General features: G+C 42.7%; 1 pseudogene; it reads left to right on the top strand.

Moving 5' to 3' along the window:
- The first annotated feature begins 2186 nt into the window (after nt 1–2186).
- Nucleotides 2187–12662, top strand: LOC115151777 (mitochondrial import inner membrane translocase subunit TIM44-like; annotated as a pseudogene).
- The last annotated feature ends 3759 nt before the right edge of the window (nt 12663–16421 follow it).

The raw sequence follows: 16421 nt of genomic DNA, 5'->3' as shown, positions 1-16421 counted from the left end.
TCAGATTCAACAGGAGATCTCTTCATTTCTTGGGATCTAGAACAAGCATCTCTGTTTTGTCCGAGTTTAAAAGTAGAAAGTTTGCAGCCATCCACTTCCTTATGTCTGAAACACAGGCTTCCACGAAGGGCAATTTTGGGGCTTCACCATGTTTCATTGAAATGTACAGCTGTGTGTCATCTGCATAGCAGTGAAAGTTAACATTATGTTTTCGAATGACATTCCCAAGAGGTAAAATATATAGTGAAAACAATAGTGGTCCTAAAACAGAACCTTGAGGAACACCAAAATTTACATTTGATTTGTCAGAGGACAAACCATTCACAGAGACAAACTGATATATTTCCGACAGATAAGATCTAAACCAGGCCAGAACTTGTCCGTGTAGACCAATATGGGTTTCCAATCTCTCCAAAAGAATGTGGTGATCGATGGTATCAAAAGCAGCACTAAGATCTAGGAGCACGAGGACAGATGCAGAGCCTCGGTCTGATGCCATTAAAAAGTAATTTACCACCTTCACAAGTGCAGTCTCAGTGCTATGATGGGGTCTAAAACCAGACTGAAGCATTTCGTATACATTGTTTGTCTTCAGGAAGGCAGTGAGTTGCTGCACAACAGCTTTTTCAAAAATTTTTGAGAGGAATGGGAGATTCGATATAGGCCGATAGTTTTTTATATTTTCTGGGTCAAGGTTTGGCTTTTTCAAGAGAGGCTTTATTACTGCCACTTTTAGTGAGTTTGGTACACATCCGGTGGATAGAGAGCCGTTTATTATGTTCAACATAGGAGGGCCAAGCACAGGAAACAGCTCTTTCAGTAGATTAGTTGGAATAGGGTCCAGTTTGCAGCTTGAAGGTTTAGAGGCCATGATTATTTTCATCATTGTGTCAAGAGATATAGTACTAAAACACTTGAGTGTCTCCCTTGATCCTAGGTCCTGGCAGAGTTGTGCAGACTCAGGACAACGGAGCTTTGGAGGAATACACAGATTTAAAGAGGAGTCCGTAATTTGCTTTCTAATGATCATGATCTTTTCCTCAAAGAAGTTCATGAATTTATTACTGCTGAAGTGAAAGCCATCCTCTCTTGGGGAATGCTGCTTTTTAGTTAGCTTTGCGACAGTATCAAAAAGACATTTCGGATTGTTCTTGTTTTCCTCAATTAGGTTGGAAAAATAGGATGCTCAAGCAGCAGTGAGGGCTCTTCCATACTGCACGGTACTGTCTTTCCAAGCTAGTCGGAAGACTTCCAGTTTGGTATGGCGCCATTTCCGTTCCAATTTTCTGGAAGCTTGCTTCAGAGCTAGGGGATTTTCTGTATACCAGGGAGCTAGTTTCTTATGACAAATGTTTTTAGGGGTGCAACTGCATCTAGGGTATTGCGCAAGATTAAATTGAGTTCCTCAGTTAGGTGGTTAACTGATTTTTGTCCTCTGACAACACAAACACACATTCACACTCATCATTTGCTGCTGCTACTGTTCTTTATTTTACTTTCATTATTATATTATCTTATGCCTAGTCACTTTACCCTGACTTCTTGGACATACTGACCTTCAAAATCTCGTACCTCTGCACATTGATCTGGTACTGGTACTCCCTGTATATTGCTTCATTCTTGTGTATTTTATTTTATTCCTCGTGTTACTGTTTTAAACTTGTTGGGAAGGGCTCCAAAGCAAGCATTTCACTATTTATTTAAATGTTTTATTTAACCTTTATTTAATTTGGCAAGTCAGTTAAGAACAAATTCTTATTTACAATGACGGCTACCCCTGCCAAACTCTAACCCGGACAACACTGGGCCAACTGTGCGCCGCTCTATGGGACTCCCAATCATGGCCGGCTGTGATACAGCCTGGAATTGAACCTGGGTCTGTAGTGATGCCTCTACCACTGAGATGCAGTACCTTAGACCGCTGCACCACTCTACACCATTCAGCACGTGGCAAATTACAGTTGATTGATTTGATTTACCACCACTTATTTTTAATTCAGCATAAGGACCAGAGTTGAAAACCCCACTGATACTTGTGCACTACTTATTTATTTCTGTTTTCGCTTTTTTTGTGTGTTGTTGGCTGTGGGCCTGGGTTCTGTTTGTTTGTTTAAATACTTTCACAGGTTTCACCGTCTTCGGTTTCTGTTTAAACTGAGAAATCCGATCCTTAGTTGGTGCTACTGCCCCCTCCTGGTCTGGAAATGTTTTTTGAAAAGATAAAGATATTTTTGTAACGATGATGCGTGAATCTACATCTGTAACAAAGTTGGTGTTTTTATCACAAATCGAAGGATGTATTTCTTGCTTACCTGCCACACCACGGAGGTATATGAACAACACAAAGCGTCCATGGCTAAATGGCCCACCTTCAGGCTCCTCGTCCACGCACATACACGTCAGAAGGTCATCATCGGAAAAGGTCACATGCAATGCAAGCAAGATGTCAGCTTCCTTGTGTTTGTGTTACCAGGTGAGTTCTCATTAAACATATTTTTCCAAGTTGTCTTTTAATCTTCAATAATTAAGGTTACCCATTATTGAAAATAGCGATGAAACACATATATGCTCGAAGTGTCCGCTCCACTGCAAAATCCCGAACCAGACTAGCTCGCTAATTTAGCATCAAGACTTCTCAGAATGGAATGGAATGGAATGTCATGCCGGTGTTTGGGGCTTGATTCATAACAGTAGAACATGTGCACCAAGCAAAAGTTTATTGCTGTCATTAAAATAATATAATAATATATTTGCATTATTTACACTTGCATACGTATTTCAATAGCATAGACAAATGATATGGATATCGTTTACGTTTTGTACAACAGTCTGGTCATACTCAATTATCTGAAGTGATTATTTTGTAACTCTGAAAACTGTTATTTTTTAAAATCATACAATATCTAGCAGGCCAAAGTTAGTTCAATTGTATCTAGTAGGAGGAAACTGTCCATTTCATAAGCAAGATAGGCGTTGTTGTCTTTAACAGTTTTGTTATCAAAATCTCATGAGTTGGCAATATCACTTGTTTTAGGTATGTATTGTATGCCTAACAAAGCATCTTGGCCAATCATAATGTGGCTAGAAAAAAAATGTTTCGTAATGTTTTGAGTTTTTCTTATTGTGCATTTCATCCTCCAGCAATGTGTTAGAAGTTTGCTTGTGTCCAGTCCTTCATATTTGCTCCTACACAACTGACCTCGTGTATACTGGATATGTGGGTTCCTCACAGGTAACAGTGAATGTTCCGCTTGTGGTAATCATGCTAATCATTAATTGTATACAGTTTGAATTGTACCTTCCTTTCTGTTTTACAGTTCACTAAGTTCTTAGTTTTAACATTCAAAGTGCTTAGACAGCGGTGTATCAAATCAGTTTCTGCTTTAGCCAACTTGGCCTTGTCAGATAAGAATCAAATCATTTTGGTTATGCAGAAATGTATTGCTCTCTAACTAATACAATGACCATATCTTGCTCTAGGTGCGGTATGCATCAGACAGGGGAGGTGGCCAAAAAGGCTTCTTTGGGGGGGTTCTTAGATAACCTCAAGCAGGAGCTCAGCAAGAACAAGGAGATGAAGGAGAACATCAAGAAGTTTCGCGAGGAGGCCAAAAAGCTGGAAGAATCGGAAGCTCTGAATCAAGCTCGGCGGAAATATGTGAATACTCCAATAAATTGAACAGCTTCATTCCTTTATATTTAGGTCAAAATCTGTGGCCCAGCAAATAATATTGAAGCGCGTGTCACACGCTGTTTCGTTGTCACATCAGACAAAGGATGTTGTTAGGCAGGTTGGATTGGCCAATTTTTTTATTTTTTTGTCTTCACTATTTATAATTTATGCCATTTCACTTTCTTCCTCAGAAAACCATAGAGTCTGAAACTGTGAAGACATCCGAAGTTCTGAAGAAGAAGTTAGGGACCTTCTCAGAGACTGTGAAAGAGGTACTGTACATGTCTGCTGTAGTCACTGTCATCAGCTTTGATCACTGAACTTGAGTATGGTAAATGTAGTGCTGCATGTTGTCAATTAAATGCCAACATGGACATTAATAACATAAGTAGGCCTTTGCCTTCGTCATGTCAACAGAAAGGGTGTGAGTGTCAGACATAAGAAGTTAATGTTCCTGTGTGTCTGTTTTTAGGGTTTGAAAGAGGTCAGTTGTACAGATATAGGGAAGAAGATCAAGGAAGGCATGGAGGAAGCAGCAAAGGCAGCCAATACATCTGCAGAGTCTGTGTCCAAGAGTGGAGGGAAACTGGGAAAGACTGGTGCCTTCAGAGCAATATCACAGGTGAGACCTAAATAGTCAGGGACAAGGTACAAAAAGGAGCAATCCAGCACTTCAAAGTCAAATACCGGGTTTGGTCATTTTCACTGCGTTATAGCAACCACTTGCTCCATTTTGTTATTGTCACTGCATAAACCAAGTAAGTCTAATGATCAGGAGGAAATGTGCAGAAACAACCCATTGATTAGGTAGCTCATCATAACAGCCCATGCATTTCCTCTTAAGCCTGCTGTATGTGCTCACACAGGGTATGGAGAGTGTGAAGAAGGAGATTGATGATCTTAATCAGAGTGGGCCCTACCGGGCCCCCAAGAGACTACGGAAGAGGAGCGACTTTTCATCCAAGGCTGCAGAAAATGAACACAAGGTCTTCGAGGCTAATGAGTACGTGCTGCCAGTCTCCCACTCTTATTCAGTATTGCTAGATCTCTAGATCATTACTCAAGTAGAATTGTGTTCAATAACACAACACATTTTTCAGTGCCCAAATTGCACCTTTGGGTGTAATTTGGATAGACAGCCACAGTGAAATGCAGTTCTAGTCTAGATAACTGTTTACTTTCTGCTGTACTATGTCTGGTGGCATGTGCGTGAGCAGTGATCTGTTTTCAAGGGAGGCCATGGGAGTGGTGCTGCACAGGGACTCTAAGTGGTACGCACAGTGGAAGGACTTCAAGGACAACAACATGGTCTTCAACAGTGAGCCTGTCTCTATCACAGTTTTATTTTTTTCACCTGTCTGGTGTCTTTAGTTTTCATTGACGTCTCTAACTATCACCCTTCTGAATCATAATGTAGGATGATATATTAGGATGAATACAGAGCTATTCCTTTAAAATATACACTCATTGGTCAGTTTATTAGGTACACCACCTGTTCACGAAAATGTACAGCGATGCAAACTAGTCACCTTTCAGTGAAATTCGCCATTTTGAATCCAAAAAACGTGATTCTTGTAGATCCGGTGGGGGAAAAAGTTTTGGGTGGAGGGGTTGGATCACTACTGGCTGTAAGCGAACGAGTGATGCACGTTTGTAGCAATACTGGCTGTATCCGAGGCTCAGACAATCGTTTACGTAACAACAGAATTCAGTGCAGCACGTGACTGAAGAAAGAAGAGGCAACCAACTTACTAGTTACAGCATCAGCGCACACTCTGGAAAGGCAGCTGGCCAGTTACAGCAGCGCGTCCCCTGAACGATAACGAAGTGGTAACGTTAGGTGAGAAGCCTGACCACAGAGACGGGGGTGAGTGCAAAAAAAAAGTTACCTTTTTGGCCCTCACCAGTTTACATTCAGGGATGTATCGCTCCTACAAACAGTGAGTCACGTGGACGTGGCTTGCTATATAAAGCAGGCAGACGGGCATTCAGTTACTGTTCGATTGAACTTTAGAATGGGTAAAACTAGTGACGTAAGCGACTTTGGGTGTGGAATGATTGTCAGTGTCTAAGAAACGGCTGGGCTTTTCACGCACAACCGTGTCTAGAGTTTCCAGAGAATGGTGTGACAATGGGGCCACAAACAGACAAATAACGGTGCAGTACAACAGTGGTGTGCAGAACGGCATCTCGAGTTCTTGTCATGGATGGGCTATTTTAGCAGACGACCACACCGGGTTCCACTCCTATCAGATAAAAACAAGAAGTGGCTCCAATGGGCACAGGATCACCAACACTGGACAATTGAGCAGTGGAAACACATTGCCTGGTCTGAATAAATCCTGGTTCCTGCAGCTGCGTGATGTCAGCATGGACCAACATTCCTGTGGAAGTTTCCGACTTGTAGAATCCATGCCCAGAAGCATTCGGGCTATTCTGGAGGCAAAGGGGGGTCCGACCGGGTACTAGATGGAGGTGTCAATTGGCTGGTGAGCTTTTATCAAAACATTTTGTATGAATGTCTGCCTCTGTAATATGTTTGTCCAGTAGATGGGGCTAAGTTCAAGTGTAAAACTACCAATCAGTGATTTAGTGCTGTGACTTAGGCTCTGTGTGAACCATGCCCATATACAGTGGCTTGTTGCTCTGAGGTGCAGGTGCGTTTGTAAACTTGACCACGTGTCGTTTACTTTTGACTATAAAGATTAGTTTGAATTTGGCAATGAACAAAAATTATCATCATGGTTGCCGGTCAGAAACGTCCCGGTCTCCAAAATCACAGTATTTAAGGGATCTAAACTTAGCCCTGGAGTAGTTTGTGGGGTGTGCAGCAAGGTGTATATGGGGAAACCCTCTGCTAGCTGACTGACTGCTGTATCAGTCTGGTGAACACTGTCCTGCTCCTATTAACCTTGTTAATCTTAGAGCTAATGGCCCCATTACTAACGAGCAGCAGGTAATGGGAGGCCAGGGACTACCTAGGAATAAGGTGCGAGAGGCTGGGGACTAGCTGCCTTAAACTGTGTTTCTGTCTTAGGTTTACACCAGTCATCCTCAATAGGTGGACAACGGAACGGGAACAATATGGGCTTGTGCAGGCCAGTCAAGTTATTCCATACCGATCTCGACAAATGTATTTCTGTATGGACCTCGCTTTGTGCAGGGGAGCATTGTCATGCTGAAACATGAAAGGGCCTTTCCCAAACTTGCCACAAAGTTGGAAGCACAGAGTCATCTAGAATGTCAATGTATGCTGTAGCGTTAAGATTCCCCTTCACCCGAACCATGAAAAACAGCCTCAGACCATTATTCCTCCTCAACCAAACTTTACAGTTGGCACTATGCATTCGGGCAGGTAGCGTTTTCCTGGCATCCGCCAAACCCAGATTCGTCTTTCGGAGTGAAGAGTAATTCATCACTCCAGAGAACGCGTTTCCACTGCTCCAGAGTCCAATGGCGGCGAGCTTTACACTACTCCTGCTGACACTTGGCATTACGCATGGTGATCTTAGGCTTGTTTGAGGCTGCTCGGCCATGGAAAACAATTTTATAAAGCTCCCTACGAACAGTTCTTGTGCTGACGTTGCTTCCAGAGGCAGTTTGGAACTCGGTAGTGAGTGTTGCAACTGGCGCTTCAGTACTCAGCGGTCCTGTTCTGTGAGCTTGTGTGGCCTACCACTTCCCGGCTGAGCTGTCGTTGCTCCTAGATGTTTCTACTTCACAATAACAGCACTTACAGTTGACCAGAGCAGCTCTAACAGGGCAGAAATTTAACGAACTGACTTGTTGGAAAAGTGGCATCCTATGACAGTGCCACGTTGAAAGTCACTGATCTTCAGTAAGGCCATTTTACTGCCAATGTTTGTCAATGGAGATTCCATGGCTGTGTGCTTGATTTTATACTCCTGTCAGCAACAGGTGTGGGTGAAATAGCCGAGTTCACTCATTTTAAGGGGTGTCCTCTTACTTTTGTGTATATATCAGTACCAGTCAAAAGTTTGGACACACCTACTCATTCTAGGGTTTTTCTTTATTTTTACTATTTTGTACATTGTAGAATAATAGTGAAGACATCAAAACTATGAAATAATACATATGGAATCATGTAGAAACCAAGAAAGTGTTAAAGAAATCAAGATATATGTTAGTCCCCTGGTATGTATTTCAATTAACTGGTGTGCCTTATTCATTTGTGGAATTTCTTTCCTTAATGTGTTTGAGCCAAATCAGTTGGGGTGGTATACAGAAATTTGGTAAAAGACCAAGTCCATATTATGCAAGAATGGCTCAAATAAGCAAAGAAAAACGACAGTCCATCATTAATTTAAGACATGAAGGTCAGTCAATCTGGAACATTTTATGAACTTTTATTAAAGTGCAGTCGCAAAAACTATCAAGCACTATGATGAAACTGGCTTTCATGAGGACCGCTACAGGAATGGAAGACCCAGAAATACCTCTGCTGCAGAGGATAAGTTCATTAGAGTTACCAGCCTCAGAAAATAAATGCTTCAGAGTTCAAGTAACAGACACATCTCAACATCAACTGTTCAGAGGAGACTGCGTGAATCAGGCCTTCATGGTCGAATTGCTGCAAAGAAACCACTACTAAAGGACACGAAGAAGAGACTTGCTTGGGGCAAGAAACACAGGCAATGGACATTAGACCGGTGGAAATCTGTCCTTTTGGTCTAAGGAGTCCAAATTTGAGATTTTTGGTTTCAATCGCCGTGTCTTTGTAAGACACAGAGTAGGTGAACGGATGATCTCTGCTTGTATGGTTCCCACCGTGAAGCATGGTGGAGGTGTGATTGATGGTGCTTTGCTGGTGACACTGTCAGTGATTTTATTTAGAATTCAAGGCGATACACCATCACATCTGGTTTGACCTTAGTCCCACTATCATTTGTTTTTCAACAGGATAATGACCCTACACACCTCCACGCTATATACGCGCTATTTGACCAAGAAGCAGAGTGATGGTGTGCGGCATCAGATGGCCTGGCCTCCACAATCACCCGACCTCAATCCAGTTTGGGATAAGTTGGACCGCAGAGTGAAGGAAAAGCAGCCAACAAGTGCTCAGCATATGTGGGAACACCTTTTAAGAACATTCCAGATGATGCTGGTGTAGAGAAGTCAAAAGGCAAAGGGTGGATACTTTGAAGAATCTCATATTAAAATATATTTTTAACACTTTTGGTCACTACATGATTCCATATGTGTTATTTCATAGTTTTGATATCTTCCCTAATTATATTACAAAGTAAAAATAAGGAAACCTACTCATTCAAGGGTTTGTGTCCAACCTTTTGAGTGGTACTGTGTGTATATATAGTTGTCATGATGTCCCCCCCACTTGTTGTGTTTTTATATTTTTGTTTAGTGTAGTATTTCAGTACTCAATTGCTTGTTCCATGTATAATGCTACAGTGTAAACCAGACACTAGCCTTATACATGGAACAAGCAATTGAGTATTACCAAAGAAACAGCGCTGACAATAAAATGTTTCTGACTGGTGAAAAGGAGCTATGAATGATATACGGTAATGACATTGTGAAAAGTCAATAGAAATGCTGTGGTATTGACTTCCTTTCCTTTTGTAGCATCAGTCACAACCGAGTCAATCGCAGAGCTATGGTGTACATTGACCCACAGCTCAGTCCCAATGTTCGATCCATATGATCCAACTCGCTGTCCTGGCTTTGGGAAAATACTGTCTATATGCTGAGTCCAACCCCACCCTGTAACCCTGTGTGATGTTGATGCACTGTGACCTAATGACTCACTCTGCCCTCTCTTCCCAGGGTTCTTTGAGATGAAGATGAAGTATGATGAAAGCGAGAATGCCCTCATCAGAGCGTCTCGTGCCGTCACAGATAAAATGACCGACGTCATAGGTAACCTATTCACTTCTCCATACCACCAACCCCAATCACATCAGCCTTTGGTAGGTGGGCTCTGTCTTTTGTTCTTGTCTAACTTGTGTGTCTGGTCAGGTGGGCTCTTCTCCAAGACAGATGTCAGAGGTGCTGACAGAGATTCTGAAGGTGGACCCATTGTTCGACAAGGATGTCTTCCTCAAGCAGTGTGAATTTGACATCATACCCAATGTACTGGAGGTGAAGAAAGATATTTCCTCTGACATTGGTGTGGTACAAATCGTGATGAAGGTATACAGGAAGAACACAGGTTGTTCTTTTCGAGCTGAAGACACTTGGGAATGAACCCTTCCGTGTATGTCACTGCAGTTAGAGACACCAGATACATTTTTCGGTCTGCGACCTTCAACATTAGTCTCAAGTCTCACTTAAATCAGGTGAATATCCAGATGAATTGTAAAATCAATGGAGCACTTCTTTCTTCACTGTCCAGATACATTTTATTGCTATTTTTGTCTATCTGCAGTGTCTCATGAGGTGTGGATATCACCGGACCTACTTGCCTTACCTCTCTCTTTGTGTGTCTCTCTTTGTGTGTCTGTCTGTGTCTCTCTTTGTGTGTCTGTCTGTGTCTCTCTTTGTGTGTCTGTAGGCCATGATTCGAGGGGAGCTTGAGGTGCTGAAGGACTGGTGTTATGAAGCCGTAAGCACTTTTATTGACCAATGGATCGGCTAGTCATTTGTACACCAGCAGAAGAAGAATTGATTATTATGAAGTACTGTAAATGGTGACCTGTACATTTTTTCCTGCCGTTGCTGTTTGCCACACATCTGTCTTGTTCATAGACGTACAGCCAGCTGGCCCACCCCATCCAACAGGCCAAGGCTATGGGCCTGCAGTTCCACTCTAAGATCCTGGACATAGACAACATTGATGTGAGTTAATCTTTTGCAATAAACACTTCCTGTTATTGGTTTATGGAATGTTCTTTTCTAATAGTGTCTTTTTATGGTGTGTTCTCAGCTGGCCATGGGGAAGATGATGGAGCAGGGCCCGGTGCTGATCATCACCTTCCAGGCCCGGCTGGTCATGGTGATCCGCAACACTAAAGGCGACGTCATAGAAGGAGACCCTGTGAGTAGAATACACCAGCCATCTCTACTCTGGAAATAAGGATTACATTGTAAAAGTATTAAAACAGGGATGTTTTTGTCTCTTAGCTTGTCTAATCAGGCAAGGCAATGTTTCAGACCCGGGGTGCATTTCAATAGTCTAAAGTGGCTTCCTCCCCTCGTCTTTCAATGGCGCCCTGCTGACTGTCATCCAGGCTCCACATGAAAGCATCCAGGGCCCGTTAGAACCTTCGTAGGAGCATCGTTAAATCTCTGAGCTGTTTCCCAAAACCATCACTATTAACGATGCACTTGAATACATTCATAATCTAACACCTGCCTCAGACTACACATAGAACAAATAAGTGCTTTGTTAGATGCTTTTTTTCCCCCCCCTCCCGCGTCACTTTATACACAGAAGATCTCCGCTAAACATAGAAACACATGGTTCATCTGTCTCTCTGTGACCACCAATAACCTCAGAACTAAGTTGACTACAGATACAAAGTTACCAATGTCTTGGCAACTGATACAAACAAGCGATGTATAAAAAGATGCTTCAAATGAAAACTGAGATGACAGCATTAAAATAAACAGTAGGCTATAGGCCTTTTACAATCATATTGAAATGCATTTTAATGTTCAAGATATTTTGCTACTTGTCTGTATTTTGTCTCTATACACCGAGTATACCAAACATTAGGAACATCTTCCTAATAATGGATGGGCAGCCGCAGGAAGCTGGCACTCCCTCAGTCTGGTGCAGGGCACTGCTAGGGGATTCATGAAGGCTGGGCTGTTATGTCCTGTACTGTTGATGATGCAACTTTTGTTGCCCTTTGTCTCTGGTCTGAGAGAGAACAGGCTAGCCAGGGTGGTACAGTGTACACTTTGTCTCTGGGCTGAGAGAGAACAGGCTAGCCAGGGTGGTACAGTGTACACTTTCGACACACGTTCCAAAGGATTGAAAATGGATTTCATTTGTGCAATTTGCCAATACCTCTGATCGTCATTATGTGTTTGCCGGGCTGTGTTTGCCAACAGGACCAGGTGCTGAGGATGATGTACGTATGGGCCCCGTGTCGAGACCAGGAGGAGCTCAACCCTTATGCAGCCTGGAGACTCCTGGACATCTCTGCCTCCAGCACTGAACAGATCCTCTGATAGGCCCACACACACGGCTGGAAGACCGAGGAGGGGAGGCGGGCTGGACAGGGGAACATGGAATTACCACAGGGACATGAACAAGCAGTGCTGGCCCTGTCAGCAACCCAGCGATCTCCTCCCCTAACATTGCTTTGGGTGGCCCGCTGTGGACTGCCTCGTCTGGCTGCCCCTCATGGACCAGACTGGTGGTGTTCACAGACCAGGATAGAGGAGACCCAGACTGGATGGACCTGTGTTCCCACCAGGTGACAGTGGAGGCAGTAGACCACTCAAGCAGTGTCTGGCTGTCTCACACCATGGTTTGATAAGTTAATACTGTCCTCCTCTCCTAGACTTCATTATGTTCACTAGAGGATGAAGTGAAGAGTGTCTTTAATGCCTTTGTCGAATCCCTTCCCAGTTTGGGGAGGACATCTTGGATGCCATGTGGTCCGCCAATGCCCGAGACCAGGGATGGACAACTTTGGTGGGGGCCACAGAAAATCTGAACTCCTCAAGTCTACGTACCCACATCTATACCCACACAAAGTCAGAGCCAGTTAATTACCTGCAATTCTACACATTTTGCCATTGGGCGGACATACATTTTTTTTATGATATCTGAGTGAGTGACTAACAAAATCAATGGGGGCCTCCCCAGTCGGTAGATAGTCTATCGCCCAGCTATGTAAACACATTTACCAATCCAAAAACTGTTAGGTAAGATGGGCTAATTGAGTTACTGTCTGAGATAGCAAGAGAAACCACTGCTGCACAACCAAATTTTGAAATTGCACTTTGTGTATTGTACCATTTTAACTATCAACAGTAAATTGAGACCCACGACTGAGTTCCCTAAAAAATGTTTATTTATATATCTACTCATTCAAGGGTTTTTCTTTATTTTGACTATTTTCTACATTGTAAAACTATGAAATAACACACATGGAATCATGTACATTTTTTACATTTTAGTCATTTAGCAGACGCTCTTATCCAGAGCGACTTACAGTAGTGAATGCATACATTTCATACATTTTTTTGTACTGGCCCCCCGTGGGAATCGAACCCACAACCCTGGCGTTGCACACACCATGCTGGCGTTGCAAACACCATGCTCTACCAACTGAGCCACAGGGAAGGCCAATAACCAAAGAATATATTTTGGATTTTTCAAAGTAGCCACCCTTTGCCTTGATGACAGCTTTGCACACTCTTGGCATTCTCTCAAGCAGCTTCATCTGGAATGCTTTTCCAACATTCTTGAAGGAGTTCCCACATACGCTGAGCATTTGTTGGCTAATTTTCCTTCACTCTGCGGTCCAACTCATCCCAAACCATTTCATTTGGGTTGAGGTGATTGTGCAGGTCAGGTTATCTGATGCAGCACTCCACTCTCCTTCTTGGTCAAATAGCCCTTACATAGCCTGGAGGTGTGTTTGGGGTCATTGTCCTATTGAAAAACAAATCATAGTCCCACTAAGCGCAAACCATCGCTGCAGAATGCTGTGGTAGCCATGCTGATTAAGTGTTCCTTGAATTCTAAATAAATCACCAGCAAAGCACCATCATACCACCACCTCCATGCTTCATGGTTGGAACCACACATGCAGAGATCATCCGTTTACCTACTCTGCGTCTCACAAAGACACGGCGGGTGGAACCAAAAATCTCAAATTTGGACTCAGACATCCACCGGTCTAATATCCATTGCTCGTGTTTCTTGGACCAAGCAAGCCTCTTCTTATTGATGTCTTTTAGTAGTGGTTTCTTTGCTGCAAATTGACCATGAAGGCCTGATTCACAGTCTCCTCTGAACAGCTGATGTTGAGATGTCTGTTACTTGAACTCTGAAGCATTTATTTGGGCTGCAATTTCAGAGGGCTGATAACTAATGAACTTATCCTTTGCAGCAGAGGTAACTCTGGGTCTTTCCTGTGGTGGTCCTCATGAGAACCAGTCTCAACATAGCGCTTGATGGTTTTTGCGACTGCACTTGAAGAAACCTTCAAAGTTCTTGAAATGTTCCGTATTGACTGACCTTCATGTCTTAAAGTAATGATGGACTGTCGTTTCTCTTTGCTTATTTGAGCTGTTTTTGCCATAATATGGACTTGGTCTTTTACCAAATAGGGATATCTTTTGTATACCACCCCTACCTTGTCACAACACAACTGATTGGCTCAAACGCATTATGAAAGGAATGAAATTCCACAAATTCACTTAACAAGGCACACCTGTTAATTAAAATGCATTCCAGGTGACTACCTCCATGAAGCTGTTTGACAGAATGCCAAGAGCGTGCAAAGCTGTCAAGGTGGCTACTTTGAAGAATCTCAAATATAATATATTTTGATTTGTTTAACACTTTTTTGGTTACTACATGATTCCATATGTGTTATTTCATAGTTTGTCTTCGCTATTATTCTACAATGTAGAAAATAGTAATAATGAAAAACCCTTGAATGAGTAGGTGTGTTCAAACTTTTGAATGGTGTGTGTTTGTGTGTGATTTATTTTTTATCAAATCAATGTAAACACAACATGCAATAATTTTGACGATTTTACTGTGCTACAGTTCATAAGTCAATTTAAATAAATTCATTAGGCCCTAATCTATGGATTTCACATGACTGGACAGGGGCACAGCCACTGGGGAGCCAGGCCCAGCTAATCAGAATTAGTTTTTCCCCACAAAAGGGCTTTAAATTACAAACATAAATACTCCTCAGTTTCATCAGCTGTAGGGGTGGCTGGTCTCAAACGATCCCGCAGGTGAAAAAGCCGGTTAGACGTACTGCCAAATTCTCTAAATGAAGTTGGAGGCTGCTTATGTCAGAGAAATGTACTGTAATTTCCAGACTATTGAGCGCACCTGAATATAAGTCGCACCCACTGAATTTAAAAATAAATATTATTTTGAACATAAATAAGCCGCACATGTCTATAAGCTGCAGGTGCCTACCGGTACATTGAAACAAATTAACTTTACACAGGCTTTAACGAAACACGGCTTGTAACAAAAATAAATAGGCTTTAACGAAACACGGCTTGTAATAAAATATTTGCAGTAAGCTTTAGTTGTCTTTTTGCACTGAGTCAATTCCTCACGCTGCTGTTTCCAACGTCTTATCATCGACTCATTAAGACCAAGCTCCCGTGCAGCAGCTCTATTTCCTTTTCCAACAGCCAGATCAATCGCCTTCAACTTGAAAGCTGCATCATATGCATTTCTCCGTGTCTTTGCCATGAGGGTGACAAAATGACTACCGTAATCAGAATGATGGGAAGTTTGAGAGCGCTCAATTTAATCTAAACCGTAAACAAAAAAGTTGTTTGACCTTAACCCGTTCGGCAATTTCATTGGTCTAATGAAAGGTTCATGCTGCCAAAAAACTGAGCACGTCACAGAATGTGTTTTTTTTTTAAAAAAGAAATTTGAAAGCGGGAAAAATCCATATATTAGCCGCGTCATTGTTTAAGCCGCGAGGTTCAAAGCGTTGGATAAAAGTTGCGGCTTATAGTCCGGAAATTACGGTACATAAAATTCTGGCAACACCTCTGGTGGACATTCCTGCAGTTATTATGCCATTTGCATGCTCCCTTAAAATGTGATACATCTGTGGTATTGTGTTGTATGAAAACTGCCCATTTTATTGTTCACAGCACAAGGTACACATGTGTAATGATCATGCCGTTTTAATCAGCTTCTTGATATGCCACACCTGCCAGGTGAATGGATTATCTTGGCAAATGAGAAATGCTCACTAACAGGGATGTTAACAAATTTATGCTCAAAGTTGGGGGAGAAGCTTTTTGTGCTTATGGAACAAAACATTATGATTTGTTTTCTAAGGTTCTACTGCAGTCATTTGAGTGTCAACACGCGTAGATGATAAAACTTTACACTGCTGTGGTTAAGTCATATTTTATTCACTAACAGTATTCTTGTTTTTCTCCCAAAAACTGGTGTCCCAAGTTGTCCTCTCCTGTCCTAAGGTGAGAGCCTGACTGACTACACACCGCGCTTCGATAGGAGGCGTTACCATGTCTGATGTCACACATTACCTCTGAGGGTGGACAGCACAGCGAGTAGACTATAGAGAAGCAGGGCCTGCTGATGACAATGTGTACATGTGGATGCTCCCAGCTCTGATGCACCAGGATTGATTACCCGGGCCTTTGGAACGTGAGGGAAGCCTGATGAACAAGTCCACCTCCTGCCTGTAGAGTCACCCGCACTATTCCAGGGCTGTCTGCGATAATGGATCCCCCAGGAGGTTGTAGCTCCCTACTGGGCTGCCCATCGGTCACACTGCACCCCCACTTTACAGCCAGGGGGGGTCTATCACACACAGTCCACCAAGAGGCAAAAACGCATCCAGACCACCCCAGGAGAATTCCCCACAGACCACCCCAGGAGAATTCCCCACAGACCATGGCAGTCAGAGAAAAGTCAGCCACAAACACACTGACCTGGAGAGGACCTGACATACAAATGCATATGAATACTATTAATCATGGCTATGTAAGCAGCCTTTACAAACAAACACACAATTGGCAGGGATTTTTAGACATGCCAGCTGAGGTCTGCTTTAACACATAC

The sequence above is a fragment of the Salmo trutta genome, chromosome 17 (genome assembly GCF_901001165.1).
Source record: "Salmo trutta chromosome 17, fSalTru1.1, whole genome shotgun sequence".
Taxonomy (NCBI): Eukaryota; Metazoa; Chordata; class Actinopteri; order Salmoniformes; family Salmonidae; genus Salmo; species Salmo trutta.
Note: the sequence above shows the minus strand (reverse complement) of the source record. Positions and strands in the feature narration are given on the sequence as shown.